Below are 18378 nucleotides of genomic sequence, written 5' to 3'. Positions count from 1 at the left end.
AACAAACCTATGAAAGGAACCATGTGCAAGTCCCACAAATCTTGTCCAAATAAAGTGATGTTGGACTTCTTGGAAAGGTAACATAAAGGGGAATAACTTCGATGTTTAAAATTATTCCATTTGAAGTTTGGATCATGATGAATTTTCAGGTGGAAGTTTGAGAAATCAAACATAATTGAAAATTTTCTAAGTACCAAGTCAAATGACCACTTCTTCCAACTTGAATAACTTTTGCTATGAACTTCAAATGGAAATAGTTTCTTCACCAAAGTTATAGATATTTCATACCTCTTCAATTTGCTAAATAATTTGACATCATTTGGATTTGGCATGAGGCAGTTATGCATTTTAGAAGTTGAGGAAAACTGCTTGTTCAATGATGATGGCCCAAAATGACCTATAATGTTTCCTCTTGACACACGCCATTGCAAGTTAAATTTGACATTCCTCAAATAATAAAAGTTGTAGATGACATCTTGAAATTAATCATGGCACTTGGATGGCCTTCATCTCATAAAATTTGATCATATTATGGTCCTTGGAAGTTGACCTCCTAACTAGGGCACAAACAAAATGACCTATAATATTTCACCATAAAAAATGACTTTACAATAAAAACTAGATCTTGATGTCAAAATTAAAGTTGTTTGGAATGTCATAAGGAGTAACTTTACTCTTTGAATATTTTTAATATCACAAAAATTATAGGAGATAGGGTTCAGGGAACCCCAGTTTTGACCAGTTGACTTTCTCTGGTCAACCTCTTTGAACCAACTTGCAAACTTGAAGTTCTTTTGATCTTTAGGAGTCATGGAGGATCATATATGCATAAGATGATGTATATTGAAGTATACCTTGATATGTTGGACCATTTGTTGAAGAAACATGCTAAGGAAGTCACACAAGATACCCAAATGAATTAGGGCTTCCAAGGCAAACGAGCTTCAAACTTTTTATGAACTCTTGATCCAAATGATAAATGAAGAACATGGGGATCCATATATGATAATTAGAACCATTGTGAACCATCTCTTGATTGATCTCCTTGCACTGAGGGTCTCTAACCCTAATTGTGAGCTTGATGAGGCATTGGTGGATTCACACACTACCTACAAAAGAAACAAAGCTATACATAGGCATATTTTTGGTATTCTGGTTAGTAAACAAAGAAAAATAAAGTATGATACAATCAAATGTGCTTGGTGATCTCTCCCAATGCAAACCCAATTAATAAGGGGTAAGGAGGATGCCAATGTGTGATCCCAAAGCTAATGCAAATGATGAGATAACATGGGGGATCTTAGGATCAAAATTGGGGTCTTACAGTTGCCCCTATTTAAGGATATTGTAACTGAGGATGTGAAGGTTAAAACCTTTGTATCAACTCAGTAGAATGGACTTCAATAACAATATCAAGAAACAAATTTTGGTCCCTAAGAGACCTCATAATGCATATGATATGAATGTTAAAATAATATTTATGGGGAATATATTTCCATAAAGGAAAAGAATCCGGAGAGACTGAAAGTACAAAGGAGCGTAATGAATTTCGTAAGGAAAACTCATTGAGTAGGAAAAGACTCTAGGGGATAAAAGGCTATGCGTAGGCCAGGCTAAGACTTGAAAACTGCTTGAGACACGAGAGACTCTCCATAAAAACTAAATCGATGGAAGGACTCTGCATGGGGAAAAAGTTATATGTAGGGGATGGTGACTTCACTGAAATACGAGCTCTAACTCAACTAAGGAAGAATGAACTTCAACACAGGAGTAAAAGAGATGTACTATCTACTATCGGTTACTGGGTAAGAAGATAATACACTTTGAAAGAGGGACATCCATTACCGATCAGGGTAAACATATCAAGGATGACCCGCTGAGGAAAAAGAGGCGTATTCATTACCAGTTACTGGGCAAGAATAACCTACCGGGGAGAGAAAATCAAATAGGATTTATAACTACCTGTTACTGGGAAAAAGGCCAAAGAGAGAGTATCTATCACTGTTTAAAGTGAACATATTAAGGATAAACTCAATGGAAGAATATATGTCTTCGTTTAGGATTAACATATCAAGGATAGACCACCTAGGGAAAGAGGAAGAATATTTGTTACCTATTAGGGGAAACATATCAAGGATAAACTGCCGGGGAGAAATAGGAATTACACCTACCGGTTACTAGGTAGAAGACTAAAGATAGAGGATATCTATCACCGGTTAGGATGAACATATCAAGGATAGACTCAATAGAGGAAATGGGATTTACAACCACCTGTTACTGGGCAGAAGACCACAAAAATAGAGAGAATTCGTCACTGGTTAGAGTAAACTTATCAAGGATTAACTCTGAGGTGAAAAGTAGGATTTATATCTACCATTTACTGGGCAGAAGACCACAAAGAGAAGAAAATTTGTCACCGGTTAAAGTGAACATATCAAGGATAAACTCTCTGGGGAATAAAAGTAGGGATTACAACTACCTTTTTACTGGGTAGAAAACAAAAAAAGGAAGAATACCTATCACCGGTTAGGATGAACATATCAAGGATAGACTTACCGAGGAATCGTGAAAACGAATCCGCCGGGGAAAACAAAGGAATTAAATTACATTTTACCGGGTACTAGGTAAAGGTAATGTACTCAACAACGAGAAGAATATTACCAGTTACTGATTAATAAACTCTTGGAGACCAAAAGATCTATCTAGGTAAGAACTAGAAAGAAGCGACCAACCAAGACTCCGCACAAAGAGGATATAACTCAAGGGGAGTGTTCCATCCAGATAATAAACTAGGGAGGAGAATGAAATAATCATCATCCACGAGGAAATAACTCATTGGGGAATGAGAAAGGATAAACTCTTTCTGCTTAAGGGGCTGAGACTCTACAATTGAAGGAGGACAAACACACCAAATCTGCATGGGAAAATAATATCACAAAAGCAGGGGATCAGAAGGAAAATCAATGCGATAAAATGCACCATGAAATATCTGATGATGTGATTTATGCATGAACATGTATGTCAGTGATTATGATTATGCTGACAAAACAACACAAATGATACAAATAACAAAGATTTGAATCGTCACTACAAAACACTCGGCTAATCTCAACAAGATGGAAACACCAACTGGAAAATATGCTAGGGATGAAAATAAATCATCTAGCTCTGAATAAATCAACTATGACTGGGGAAAGACATGGAGAACATGCTTCCAATCGATCATGACAGACTCTGCGGGGAGAGAGCAGTACTGAAGGATGATCAACCAAACATGCCGAGGATGGAGAAGGATTTACTGAGGATCCAAATAAGCCAACACTGGGGGAAATTTAAGTCAATACCATGTCAAATTAGAGACAACCTTGCAGGGGACAAAAATCAAATACTGCTCCGAACCAAACACTGCCAGGAAAGAGGGAACTTCTATCAGAAGATGAACTTCGCTGGGGAATACAAGAGATAAAACTTTGAATGAGGAATCAAGAAAATTGTTAGGGATACTATGACTTATTGGAACAAACCAAATACCGTCACACTCCTTAATAATCATAAAATTCTTCTTGGAAATTGCGAAATAAACCAATTTCAAGGCAAAGATAACCAGATCTGACCCACACAAGGGAGAAACTGTCGCGGTTATGCAACACAAACAAATGCAAATGGGGATCTGGAGACCAAATAAAGGTTCCGAGATATCCAGGGTCAAATCATCAAGTCACAAACTAGGGGATGCAAAACATGAACACCTCAGTTGGGGAAGATGAACTGCAAAGGGGATCAATCATTAGCTCAACCGGGGATAATAGGTCATTTAGGGAGAAACTTATCAACCATGATGGGAACGAACGACGAACTGTTAGGGAGGAAAAAGTTACCAAACCAACTGCTTTGGGAAGAAAAGAATGCTTCACACTTCAAGACTTACATGCTCTTAGATTATTGTTGACATTCCTTGCTGAAATCGATTATTATTAAAGTGCATGCTTTTATTATTTTAAGAAAAATAATTTTTCAATGATTTATTTCAAAATTATCATCATAAAAATTCAATTTTAAAATAGGAACAAGCAAGAATAGAAATAACTGGATAAAAGCTCAACTTTATTTAATAGAATGGCAGTCTGCAAATGGCAGGACTCCGTGGATCTTTACAAAGTTTAAAAAATGGTAATTTACATGGAAAAGGGATACATTGAATACAATGATCACTAATCTCCCTACCAACTTTGAAATCCATTGTGTTTGTCTTCGGTTGAGAATGACGAATCATAACCAAATGACTGCTCAAAACTGCTTCAAAGATTAAGAACAACCGGAAGCAATTACTTGCCATAATCCCTAATATTTGCCTAGATTGCCCCAAGGTGGAGTACTCAATCTACCAGGATAAAGTTTTTGTTTTATGTCTCTAATTTTTTCCTGGACCGTCCTTTCAGGCTTTCAATCCACCGAGACGCTCATTTTTGCCTAAGCCGCCCTTTCAAATTTTCAACTTAGCGAGTTATTCTTTTTTTTAGGCAAAGTATTTCTTGACTGCATCGACATTCACAGGTCGAGTGAACTCTTCACCATCCATAGTTGTAAGAATCAAAGCACCGCCTGAAAAGGCTCTCTTAACAACATATGGGCCTTTATAATCAGGAGTCCATTTGGCCTACGCATTAGGTTTGAAAGACTAAATCTTCTTGAGCACGAGGCCACCTTCTTTGAACACACAAGGCTTGACCTTCTTATTATATGCTTTCTTTATTCTCTTCTGATATAACTGACCATGACACATGGCAGTCAATCTCTTCTATTTAATCAAATTCAACTGATCATATCTAGTTTGACACCATTCAACTTCAGTCAACTTGGCTTCCATCAAAATACGCAATGATGGGATCTCAACCTCTACGAGGAGGACAACTTCCATGCCATAAACAAGATAGAAAGGGGTTGCTCCATAATGGATCCTGCAGCATTAACTTGTGAGCATGCAAAAGGAAATGGACAAATGAATTCAAATCTTGACAAAACAAATATATGAAAGGAACCATGTGCAAGTCCCTCAAATTTTGTCAAAATGAAGTGATCATACACTTTTTGAAAAGGTGAAATCAAGGGGAACAAATTTGATTTTAAAGACTTTTCCATTTGAATCTTGGATCATGATGAATTTTGAGGTGGAAGTTTGACAAATCAAACATAATTGAAAATTTTCTAAGTACCATGTCAAATGACCACTTCTTCCACCTTGAATAAAATTTGCTATGAGCTCCAAATGGAAATGGTTTATTCACCAAAGTTGTATCTGTTTATCCCTCTTCAATTTGGTCACAAATTTGACTTCATTTGGATTTGGCATGAGGGATTTAAAGCTTATTAGAAGTTGAGAAAAATTGCTTATTTAATGATGATGGCCCAAAATGACGTAAATGTTTCCTCTTGGCACATTCCCTTGCAAGTTGAATTTGACATTTATCAAATAACCAAAGTTGTAGAGGACATCTTGAAATTGATCATGAAACTTAGATGGCATTCATCTCATGAAATTTGAGCAAGTTATGGGCCTTGGAAGTTGACCTCTTAACTAGGGCACAAACAAAATGACCTATAATCTTTCACCAAAAAAAAAGACTTTCCAAGAAAAACTAGATTTTGATGTCAACATGAAAGTTGTTTGGAATGTCATAAGGAGTAAAGTTTATCTTGTAATCATTTTCATATGACAAAAAGTATAGGAGATAGGGTCTAGGGAACCCCAATTTTGACTAGTTGACTTTCTTTGGTCAACCTCTTTGAACCAACTTGCAAACTTGAACCATTGCGAACCATCTCTTGATAAATCTCCTTGCATTGAGGGTCTTAAACCCTAGTTATGAGCTTAATGAAGCATTGGTGGATGCACACACTACCTACAAAATAAACAAAGCTATTCATAGACATATTTTTGGTATTTTGGTTAGTAAACAAAGAAAAATAAACTATGATACAATCAAATATGCTTAGCGATCTCTCCCAATGCAAACCAAATGAATGAGGGGTAAGGAGGATGCCAAAGTGTGATCCCAAAGCTAATGCAAATAATGAGATAGCATGAGGGATCTTAGGGTCAAAATTGTGGTCTTACAGATATGTAGGCATTAGGGCCCCAATCCTCACTGAGGACTTTATCTATTTCTCTTCCTTTTCATCATTCTTTTACGAGTAAACTTTAGATATAACACCCATTCAAGAAAAGAACAATCAAAATGGTTCCCGTTGAGTACAACAGATATTAGGGGTGCTAATACATTCCTCTTGCATAACCGACTTCCTTACCCAATTATCTCTTTTCCTTGGGTTTTATCGATGTTTTCCCTTTCCTTCGGGGATAAATAAAGTTCAAAAGCGACTCTCTTATATGTTCGAGCGTGCGATGCATTCGGGTATATTTCTGCTAACTTCAATTTATATTAGTTTGTCATATGAGCGTCCCATACTGAAGGTGATATCACATGAGTCAAAGATGAAAGACTTTACGAAAATTTTGATGCCTGAGTAGGTAAGCTGGATTATACAGGACTTCTAACTGCTTGACTTTGCACACCGCTTCCTCAACATGCTTGACGCTCCACTACTTAGTGCTTTTGTTGAGAGATGGCACAAGGAGACATCTTCATTTCATCTTCCGCTTGAGGAGATGACTATCACTCTGGAGGATGTCTTCTCATTGTTCCATCTCCCCATCAACAACAGATTCTGGACGGCTCCCATACTTAGCATGTCCCTTGCATGTCAGACTCTTGCACGAGATTCGGGAGTGGCTGATGCGGCTGTGCAGGAGGATTTTGGAGTCAACTAGGACACACATCTTCGTATGTTTTGGCTTCATAAGATGTACAATGATCTTGTAGTAACCGGGAGTTATGAGGTTGTCGTTAGGGCATACATGCTACATATAGTAACATGTAATCTTTTTGCAGACAAGTCTGATGTTTATATTGATGCCTGATACGTGTGCCTCTTCAGTAGACTTAAGGACACCAGTTGGGCCTGGGGGTGTGTTGCATTAAGACTTATGTATACAACCCTTGGAAGGGCGACGATCTTTGAGACCAACAACTTGCTGGTTATTTGTTTCTGCTACAGGTATACTTGAAATTATTAGTTGTTTTTAATTTCTTATTTAATTGTTACAAATAGAATTTCTTATTTATTATGTGTTATGTCGTTGTTTGAAATCAGTGTTGGATATATGAGACTTTCCCCTGCATCTGTGACAGGAGGGTACATCATTTCCTAATGGGGTCCCCATGAGCAAAGAGATGGAAGGCCAGGAAGACACATCCTGTTGGTGTTTCTGAGTAAAGGAGGCGACTCGATGAGCTAGTTGTAGATGATGTCATCTAGACACTATACACTGGTCATAGAGTCCATCCTGAGTTCCAGGAGTCGTTATTATATTCATAGTATATAGGGTAGGAGACCATGGTTGCTAGGCACTTCATTGAGAGGTGTCTGCGATAGTAAGGTTATGTTCAGAGTATCCTACGTCCTGTTCCAGATATACCATGTGTGGACATTGATTAGTGGTTTTAGAGTAACTTCATCATCTCCGGTCGTGCCAATAGATATTCGGAAGTTAGGGTTCATCATCCATCATAGTGTGATGATGGTTACTTAGAATGATACCTCACTTTATCACACTCTCACATCGTCCCACCTACTGCTGATACGGGGCCTTCTGATGTTGGAGTACCTGTTGATGACATGCTACTGCCATCTCCTCCAACTTATGATGATGCCCAAAAGCACCTCTAGATGATTATAGTTATTATGGATGACCTCATGGGCTTGGTAAACCTAGATGGGGAGGTTTATATTGGATTATCTTGGGCTGCATACATAGCCTATGGGGGTTATTTAGACATCTTTTATATATTATGGATTTCGTATATTATGTATTATTTGTATTATTTGTAGATTCATACTTTTTCATCGTAACTTTTTATTGCATAATATTTTTTATGACATAACTTAAACATCAACATTAACTGAAATACGAATGCAACATCAACATTAACTTAAACATAACTTAAGAAGACAATAATAAATAAGAAAAACCGAAACACTGCCAGATGATTCTGGATGTTTAAACATCTCCATTATGTTGTCAACGGATCTTGAAAGCCTAGCATCTAACTCGATCGATCCCTTTGCTATCCTACGGAGAAATGATCTCCACATTTCCTTCATATCTTCGTTAATCTTCAACTCAATAAGGTTGTATTTCACCCTCTCGTCAATATCAATCCAATCTTCACGAAACTCGATCTTTCTCGACTTCCTAGTTTGAGTATCAGCCAATAATTCTTTCAACTTGGACGTTAGGCTGACGAGAGATGTCGTGCCATCCGGAAGTCGAAAATCTACGAGAGATGAAGCTTCGTTAAAGTACATTTATGCCTTAATCAAAAATTGAGGAAGAGGCATTTTTTAGATGTTTTTTTCAAACATGTGACCCCCTATTTATACAACTTTGTATTTACTCTGGATCAGACAAAATTTTCGGTGCAATCAAAGCCATCTAAAACTTTCGGCAAAATCCTAAGCGTCCAAAAACTAAAAATAAAAACCCTACAGGAAATTTCATTTAGGTTGACATTTCCGGTAGCCATATGTAAATTTCAAATTTCCGAAAATTATTGAAACAAACTGGAAATATTGAAATATCCGGTATACAGGAAATTTAAAATGTACTACCGAAAATTTTGAACTGTACCAAATTTTTTGTTATATCCACCGAAAATTTCGTTCGGAATATTCATTCAATTTTCAGTCAGGGACAATTTAATAAATATGAAAGTATGAGGGGTGTTATGTATAATTTGGAGGGTGGAAGGAAGAATTCTCATTCTTTTGTAAAATAAGTTGGTAAAATTTATGTCTATTGAAGAAAAATTTCATTCTTTTGTGTACTAATAATATTATTATCATAAAAATAGTCTTACATTATTTTTATTTTTTTAGAGAAAAATAAAATAATTGAAATGGATCAAAAATACAAAAGAGGGAGAATAGACCAAAATCCTCTAAGAAATTAACAAAACAATAATGTGGACACCCTAATTTTTTGTGCATACGCAAGGAGATAAGGGTCCCCGGAGGCGTGTCCGAAGTCATCGACAAAGAGGAATTGATAGCCAGAGAAGCTAGCAAATCCGCACATTGGTTCCCTTCTATGAAAATATAAGAAATATGGAATCTTAAAAGCCTAATTTTGATTAAACAGTTAAGCTAAACGGTCCTAATGTTCCAAGCGAACACCTTAGGATCATGAATAGCCAACAAAATAAAATAACAATCGGTTTCAAGCCAAATAATATTCCAACCAAAATTAGAAACAAAATATATGGCTTTAATAACCTAAAAAAAGCTCTGCCCGAATAGAGGAAGGGAAAACAAGCTTATTTTAGAACCCAAAAACAAAGTTACCCAAAGAGTTTATGAACAAACCTCCACAAGAAGCTAAATTTGTGGAGAACGAGTCGTCTGTGTTACACTTAAGTCAACCATTTGTCAAGTGCCTCCAAATAACATCAATGATACTTGGAGCCTCAGGCAGATGCAACTTAACAATGAACGTCTGAATAATAGTGAACTCATTAATTGAGGAGCTAGCCATCTTTGAAGTAATATTTCCTATGAAGGCCACCTCGACGAGAATTTGATTAAGATCCCTCTTCCAATGGGTGGTAGCATCACAAAATCTAACATGATTACAGGAAGACCAAATTCAATTGGTAATGTGGATTATGGAAGCCTAAATGATGGTTCTGAACTGAGGACTCCATTTTCTATCACAAATTTCTAGAATATTAACAATGTTAGACCCGAGAGGGATATTGATCATATTAAAAAACCAGTGCCAAATATGAAAAGTAAAAGGAAAATAAAAGAAAATATGGTATGAGGATTCCTGATGACACTTTGACAGACTACACATGTAAGGTAGGTGACACCATACAACCAGAGATTATCATTCGTAGGCATCTCTGGATATGAAAAAATTTCCAAATTATGAAAGATTTAGTAGGTGGGATATAGATATTCCAAATATTCTTAGACGAAGAGAGAATAAGAATTATTGTCATACCATAACTTTTAACCCTAAGATCCCAGATATCAGTTGCATCCTTGCATACAAACAAAATCACATCTTGGTCTTCTCCCTCTCATCTTTGGGTTTGCCTTTTTGCAAGGATCATCAAGCACCTCTTTATTAGTGTTTTAATTTTGTGTTTATATTTTTATTACTTATCTAACCACTAACCAAAATAGCAAAAATATGTCTTGTTTATTTAAGTTTATTGTGTAAGGTAGGGCTTTCCCATCAAGAGCATCATGCATGGCTCCTCAGCTAGGGTTTGTGTTGATTCCTCAAGTCAAAGTATGGTCAACCATTGATTCTAAAGGGACTATATCTCAAGGAATGATCTATAAGGTCCCCAAGCATCTTTTCAATCTCATTTTTTGATCAAGGGTATCTTAAAGTTTGTTGTTTACTTCTCAAGAAAAGTCAAAGGTTCATGTGTTTTTTTCCATGCCTTATTCAACAAGCTACCTCAAACTTTGAGGAATTCAATTAAGAGGCATTCAAGGACACCTTATTTTTAGTTCATATGATCATCCATGTACCTTAGAATGCAAGAAAAGTCCAAGTGCACAAATTTATTCCAAGAGAGTTGACCAAAAAGTCAAAATTTGAAGTCAAAGTTCCAAGGATCACAACTCCTTAAATTCTCAACATTTTTGAATTATGGTTTTTGCATATGATTCTTATCATTATCCTTTACAACTTCTCTTTACATGAAAATAGCTAATTATGCTTATAGAATCATAAAATGTTTGGAGACATTATAGATCATTTGTGGACTTAGTGAAATTTGACCTGTTTTCAAGTGACTTTTTCTCAACTTTCAAGATTCATAACTTATTCATATTTCAACATTTTAGGTTAATTATTTTTGCATAATATCATTTTTGATGCACTCTACAAAGTTTCTTCAAGGATCAAAGTCAAACTACGCTTGGAAGGCCATGGAATTTTCTTGAAATATTACATGGCCTTTTCAGGCATTTGAGACTTAGATTTTTCTAAGTTACATAACCAGTTTTTCGTGCCAACTTCAATATGCCATAAATTTATGCTAAATCATCCAAATTAAATCTTCAATATGATGTCAACACATTGCAAAAAGAATGGGATCAAAAAGTCTCATAAGCAAGATGCCTCATTGAGTTGAACATGGTGACTTAGAACTGAAGAAATCACCATGGCCCGAAATTTGAACATCACTAATCTCAATTCCAAGCCAAATTAGCATGTGTTTTGGACCTAAACATGTTTAACCAAGTCTCCCAAAGTTAATTGACCCTTTAAACACATCATTTGGCTGAGTTTTGATGGATTGCAAGTCACACTTTTCTCACTTCATGATTAAAATCGTTTTGCATGACTTAAGCTTGATCTCACATGTATTTGATTCCAAACACATCCATATAAATAGAGGAAGCTACTGCATTCATTTCTAAGCTTTTGAGAGCCAAGAAACCCCACCTTCAATCTGAAATTTTCCAGAAAAATTCAACTATCGTGTTTTGAATTTCAGCTTGTTTTAATCCAATTTCTTGATTCCATTAGCATCTTTGGCCTCCTATTAACCTTTTGCAACAATTCCCAAGCTTTGAGACCTCCTGAAGTTCTCTAATCAGGTCGAGCTTCATCAACTTCTGATCATCATTTGGACAAGGTAGTTTTGAGCACCATTTGAACTCAAACAAGTTACTCCAATATAGTCATTCACTCTCTGATGCTTTCCCATAACTTATCTGGTGTTGATTGATCGTGTTCATCATTTAATTTTATTTTTCATGGCTTGCTTGTTTCTGAAACTTCTCTGAAATTCCCCGTGCTCAGTTTAGATAAATGAATGTGGAGCATGAGGTGGAATTCGTGATGAGGAGGCGATCACATTGGTGGTGGTCTCATGTTCTGAATTTACCAAACGATGAAACTCTGTTGAGGGACCATCGGAGAAGACGACCAAAGTTTATCTTAGGTCATTTGAGTTTGGAGACATGCTAGATATTTGGAATGTTTTGATTGGTCCAATTTCAATTAGATCCCGTATTTTATTCTTGCTAAATTCCACTATGCATCCCAGCCTGAGGATTGTTGGATCTGCCACGTCAGTTAGCGAAGTCAGATTCAACGCACCGTATTTTTTCTGATTTTATTTCTCTTTCTATTTTTGTGTTTGACAAGACCTTCAGACTTGTGCCTACGTACCAACATAAAAATGAGGGATCAAAACCTCGTAGTTCGTGGTAAAAATTTCAAAACTGGTGAAATGCTTTTAACAAAAGTTTAAATGAAAAGGCACAAAGGGCCAAAAATTTGAATGGGGTTGTTAGTTCTTTTTGTCTTTTGAAACTTTAAGTTAATATGATTAAGTTTATTTACAAATTTGATTGAAGAAAAAGGTTTGAAAATTCATTGGCATAAGGCCAAAGTTTCTAATCATTTAAACAAAGTCTAAGTTTGAAATCACAAGCAAAAGAAGTTTTTTGAAAAGAGGGAGAGATTTTGAAATTTAAGAAGTGGGGAGGAAATGAAGAGACAGCCCTAAGCATGAATTTAAAAGTTAAGAGTTGAAAAGATCTGACCAATGGGATCCAATCCAATAGACAAGAATGTCATATAGAAACCCGTTTTCCCTTGGACTTTAACCAAATAATAATCAATGACCAATTAGCAATATCTATACATCATGAAGATCAAGGCATCAAATAAAGATAGCCACATCCGAGCAGGCAAATCCCATAGCTAGCAGTCTTCTTTGTCTTCTCATGTATCAGATGCAATATTCCTTGATCAACTTAGACAAAGAATCAGACACTAGAACAAAATAATAATTAGTATAAAGACAAGATTGCAGATGAGCTCAAACAAGATCCAAGGCTTGCATCAGAAGAAGGCTCAGTTCAACATAGCTTGGTTCCAAAATGTTGGCATTGGCCAAGTCCTTTTGCACAGGGAATGTTTCCTAATCCTCAGTCCAATAGTTCATATCAAGATCAACAGTCCACCAGATGTTTTTAGGGTTCTTGTTGTTATTAACTATTTTAAGTTCCTAAGACCATAAACAAAATCAAAAGGCACAAACAAATATATACAACCATAAGATATGGCTCAAATGAGCAAAGGGAAAATGACATAAACATAAACAATTTAAATGAAATGTAAATGTAAATGAATGATAAATGACTGAAATTTAAATTGCATGAAGTAAATGACTTGAAAGTAAATCAATATTAACAAGAGTTAGTCAAATGTTAGTCAAAGGTTAGTCAAGTGTTAGTGGTATGTTTTAATTGATTAAGTCATTCTTTGGAGAACACTCAACCATCCATTCACAAGTATGAATCCTTAAACCAAGACATCTTCCATGAGAAGGGATCCAACTTGGATAATTCAACAAGTATGCCACTAACTCTCATGAAAGGAAAAAATGTCAAGTTTCCACACAATACCATGAAGAATGGGAGGCTTACAATCTCACTTACTAGAATGCTATGCCTTTAGGGTCAAATTTAGCTCTATGTTAAGCAATCGTAATTAGACTTATGTAGAAGTCACAATTATCTGAAACCGGGCAATAAAAATTTAGGTGTTAATGCATGTTAGAGATTTGGTATGAAGAACCAAACTCCTAAAACATACCACACACTAAAATAAAAGATCAAGAGGGAGGGACATATCTCAGTCATACTTGTATTGGTTCATCTGACACAAGGTCCTTGATGAACCAATTAGCCTTAAGACCTTAGAGATTTCATTGGTGAAATGAGGGAATGGGGAAGAATAGAGATGAAGATGAAAAGGGAGGGGAATATAGAAACACAAATTGACCAAGGAAGGATTTTATCAAATCAAAACCATTCATTCATTTTGGGAGATAAAATGTATATTTCATCAATCCCCTAAATCCAATGGTTTTGATACAATAAAAGTCAAATACCCCTTGACCAAGTCCCAAACAGAAAGTCAAACATCACAAGACCGTAAAAATGGCACAACATAATTTTTACACAATTAATCACTTAAAAATCCAATTAAAAATGAAATAAAATACATTTTAAATTGGTCAAAACCTAAAGTTTCTTCAAAACACCAAATAAATGTTCGAGAGATTTATCTTAGGTCAACCAAGGTCAAAGGACCTTAGACAAAAAAATTCATGATTTTTTAAAAGTCAGAAGTATTTTTAAATAATTAAAAATATGCACAAAAACATTTAATTCATGAAAAATATCAAATATAATCCAAAAGATAATTTTAATTCAGAATATGAAAGAGAAAAATATTTAAAGATTTTTTGTGAAAGTCGCATATTTTTTTGATTAAAAATGAATTAAACAAAATAAAAGGATTAAACATAAAATCGGAAATTAAAATAAAAATAGAAAAAACAAGGGCCATCAGATCTCCCTCATTAATTGAGGTGGAATATATAGTGGCAACACGTGCGTGTTCCACGGTGGACTTTAGTCAATGAAATGTACACGTGGTAATCAGATGCAACGATCCATATTATAACATTTAAACATGATCAGATGGTCAGGAAGCGTGACAATACACCCTCAGAGCTAGGGCTCCGGTCATCTTCTCTGGTGACCTCCACCGGACTGGTCCAACTTCATCTCAATCGAAAATGAAAAATATGGACATTAATTTGAAGAGAAAATGCCCAGGATCACGAATCTGACCTCAATTTTCTCCAATTCCAAGTATATAAAAAGATACATGGATTTTAATTTTGAGGATCATGAACTCAGTTGCTTGAATTTGACCTAAAAGCAACTTAATCTTGATGCCTACATTGGTAGGACTTCAGCCAACCAAAAATCACAAAGAATGGTGAAGAATTGACAGAGAATTGAAGAGATCAAAATTTTGGGAAATCACTTTCGAGTGAGCTTCAAACATGCTTGATCTTGCTTCGAATTGGCCTCTTGCTTCGAATTGGCCTCTTGATCTTGCTTCCAATTAGCTTGACTTCAGAAGCTTGTAGGAGTTGAATAGGAACAAGGAAAAACTTGTACTCTTGGAGTTTCAATCTCAAAACAGAATGAGATTTGAAGCTCGATTTTCAAATGAAAATCTTCAAGATTATCCTCTAATGGTGAGGGTTTAGATTGCAGGTTCAAAGCTTGGGCAAGGTATCCATAATTATGAGCCATGAGGGTCTTATTTATAGGCAATGCAATTGATTTCCACACACTTCCAAAATTTACCAAAAATAGCAATTCACTTGCATGCTTGCATTGGCAAGTAATAGGCCCATCAAATGATGCTATCAGGTCCAAAATCCTTCATGTGCAATACTGAAATCATGTCATGTGATCATGAAATGGAGATTGAAATGTGAATGTGAATGTGAATTTCATCCAAATGAAGCCTTGAAAGGAACCCATGCACAATTCCTCCAATTCTTGGCCAAATGAGATGATATTGGACTTTTTGGAACAACTTTCATGTTGAGCACTTTTCCATTTGAAGCCTGGATCAGGATGAATTTTGAGGTGGAAGTTTGGAAAATCAAACTTATTTGAAAATTTTCTAAGTACCAAGTCAAATGTTCACTTCTTCCACCTTGAATAACCTTTACTATGGGCTTCAAATGGAATAAGTTCCTTCATAAAAGTTGTATCTCTTTCAAACCTCTTCAATTTGGTCACAAATTTGACCTCATTTGGATTTGGCATGAAGGAGTTATGCATTTTAGAAGTTAAGGAAAATCACTTGTTCAATGGTAATGGCCCAAAATGACCTATAATGTTTCCTCTTGGAACATGCCCTTCAAGTCGAATTTGAATTTTATCAAAGGATAAAAGTTGGAGAGGACATCTTGAATTTGATAATGAAACTTAAAGGAATTATTAGCATAAAATTTGAGCAAGTTATGGTCCTTGGAAGTTGACCTCCTAACTAGGGTTCAAACAAAATGACCTATAATCTTTCAGCATAAAAAATGACTTTCTAAGAAAAACTAGATCTTGACTTCAACATGAAAGTTGTTTGGAATGTCATAAGGCGTAACATTTCTCTTGGAATAATTTTCATATGACAAAAATTGTAGGAGATATGGTCTAAGGAACCCCAGTTTTAACTAGTTGACTTTCTCTGATCTACCACCATGAACTAACTTGCAAACTTGAAACTCTCTTGATTTCTTAAACTCATGGAGGATCATATATGCATAATATGATTTAATATGAAGTATCCCTTGAAATATTTGATCAAATCATGAAGAAACTTGCTGAGGAAGTCACACAAGATACCTAGATGAATTAGGGCTTCCAAGGCAAACAAACTTCAAACTCTTGATGATTTCTTGATCAAAATGATATGTCAAGATAATGGGGATCCATATATGATGTATAGAGCCAATGTGATCCATCTCTTGATTAGCCTCCTTACATTTAGGGTCTCAAAACCTAGATATGAGCTTGATGGAGCATGGGTGGACACACACACTACCTACAAAAGAAGTAAACTATACATAGACATATTTTGGGTATTTTGGTTAGTAAACAAAGAAAAACAAAGTATGATACAATCAAATGTGCTTTGTGATCTCTCCCAATGCAAACCCAGTGAATGAAGGGTAAGGAGGATGCCAAGGTTTTATCCCAAAGCTAATGCATATGATGAGATAGCATGAGGGATCTTAGGGTCAGAATTAAGGTCTTACAGCTGCCCCTATTTAAGGATATTCTATCTCAGGATGTGAAGGTTAAAATCTTGGTATCAACTCAGTAGAATGGACTTAAATAACAACATGTAGAAAAAAAAATTGGTCCCTAAGAGATCTCATGATGCATATGATATGGAATGTTAAAAAATAATCTTTGTGGGTAATATATCACCACAAAGGATAAGAATTTAGAGAGACTGAAAGTCCACAGGATAATGCACTCCATAAGGAAAACTCACTTGGGAGACAGAGACTCTGGGGGGAATAAAAAGCTATGTGTAGGTCAGACTACGACTTAAAAACTGCTGGAGACACGAGGGGACTTTCCATGAAAATAAATCAATGGAAGGACCCGGTTGGGGATAAGGGAAATCTGCAGGGGAAACGGGTAGATCAGAACAAAGCTGAAATACCTAAAACAAACTCAATTGGGGAAGAATGATCTTCAACACAGGAGTATCGGAAATATATTATCTATTATCGGTTACTGGGCGGGAAGATAGTATACTCTGACAGAGGGACATCCGTTATCGATTAGGGTAAACATATCAAGGATGACTCGCTGAGGGAAAAGAGGTGTATTCGTTACCGGTTACTGGGTAAGAATAACCTGCCGGGAAAAATGATCAAATTGGATTTACAACTACCAGTTACTGGGTAGAAGACCAAAGAGAGAATATTTGTCACCGGTTAAAGTGAACATATCAAGGATAAACTCAAAGGAAGAATATCCATCATCGGTTAGGATGAACATATCAAGGATAGACTGCTGGGGAAAAATAGGAATTATATCTACCAGTTACTGGATAGAATACCAAAGAGATAATATCTATCACCGGTTAGGATGAACATATCAAGGATAGAATCGGAGGGGAAAGTAGGATTTACATCTACCAGTTACTGGGCAGAAGACCACAAAGAGGAGAAAATCCGTCATCAGTTTAGATGAACATATCAATGATTAACTCTCTGGGGTATAAAGGTAGGGATTACAACTACCTTTTTACTGGGTAAAAAATCACAAAGGAAGAATATTTGTCATCGGTTAGGATGAACATATCAAGGATAGACTTCCCGAGGGAAACATGAAAACGAATCCGCTAGGGAAAACAAAGGAAGTAAATTACATTTATCAGGTATTGGGAAAAAGTAAAGTACTAAAAATTTTGAGAAGAATATTACCAGTTACTGGGTAATAGACTCTCAAGGGACCAAAATATTTATCTAGGTAATAGCTAGAAAGAAACAGTCAAATAAAGACTCAAGCCAATGAGGATATAACTCAAGGGGAGTGCCTTCATCCAGATAATTAACTGGGGAGAAAACTAAAATAATGATCGTACACGAGGAAAATAACTCACTGGGGAATGAGAAAGGTTAAACTCTTTCTGCTTAAGGGGCTGACACTCTACAATTGAAGGAGGACAGACACACCAAACCTGCATGGGGAAATAATATCACCATAGCAGGGGATCATAATAAAGGAGTCAAATGCAATAAAATGCATAATGAAATATTTAATGTTGTGTTTTATGTATGAATATGTATGTATATGATTATAATTATGCTGACGAAACAACACAAAGGA

Source organism: Lathyrus oleraceus, chromosome 2 (assembly GCF_024323335.1).
Source record: "Lathyrus oleraceus cultivar Zhongwan6 chromosome 2, CAAS_Psat_ZW6_1.0, whole genome shotgun sequence".
In the NCBI taxonomy this organism is placed as follows: Eukaryota; Viridiplantae; Streptophyta; class Magnoliopsida; order Fabales; family Fabaceae; genus Lathyrus; species Lathyrus oleraceus.
The sequence above is the reverse complement of the archived record's forward strand: the minus strand, read 5'-3'. Positions refer to the sequence as shown.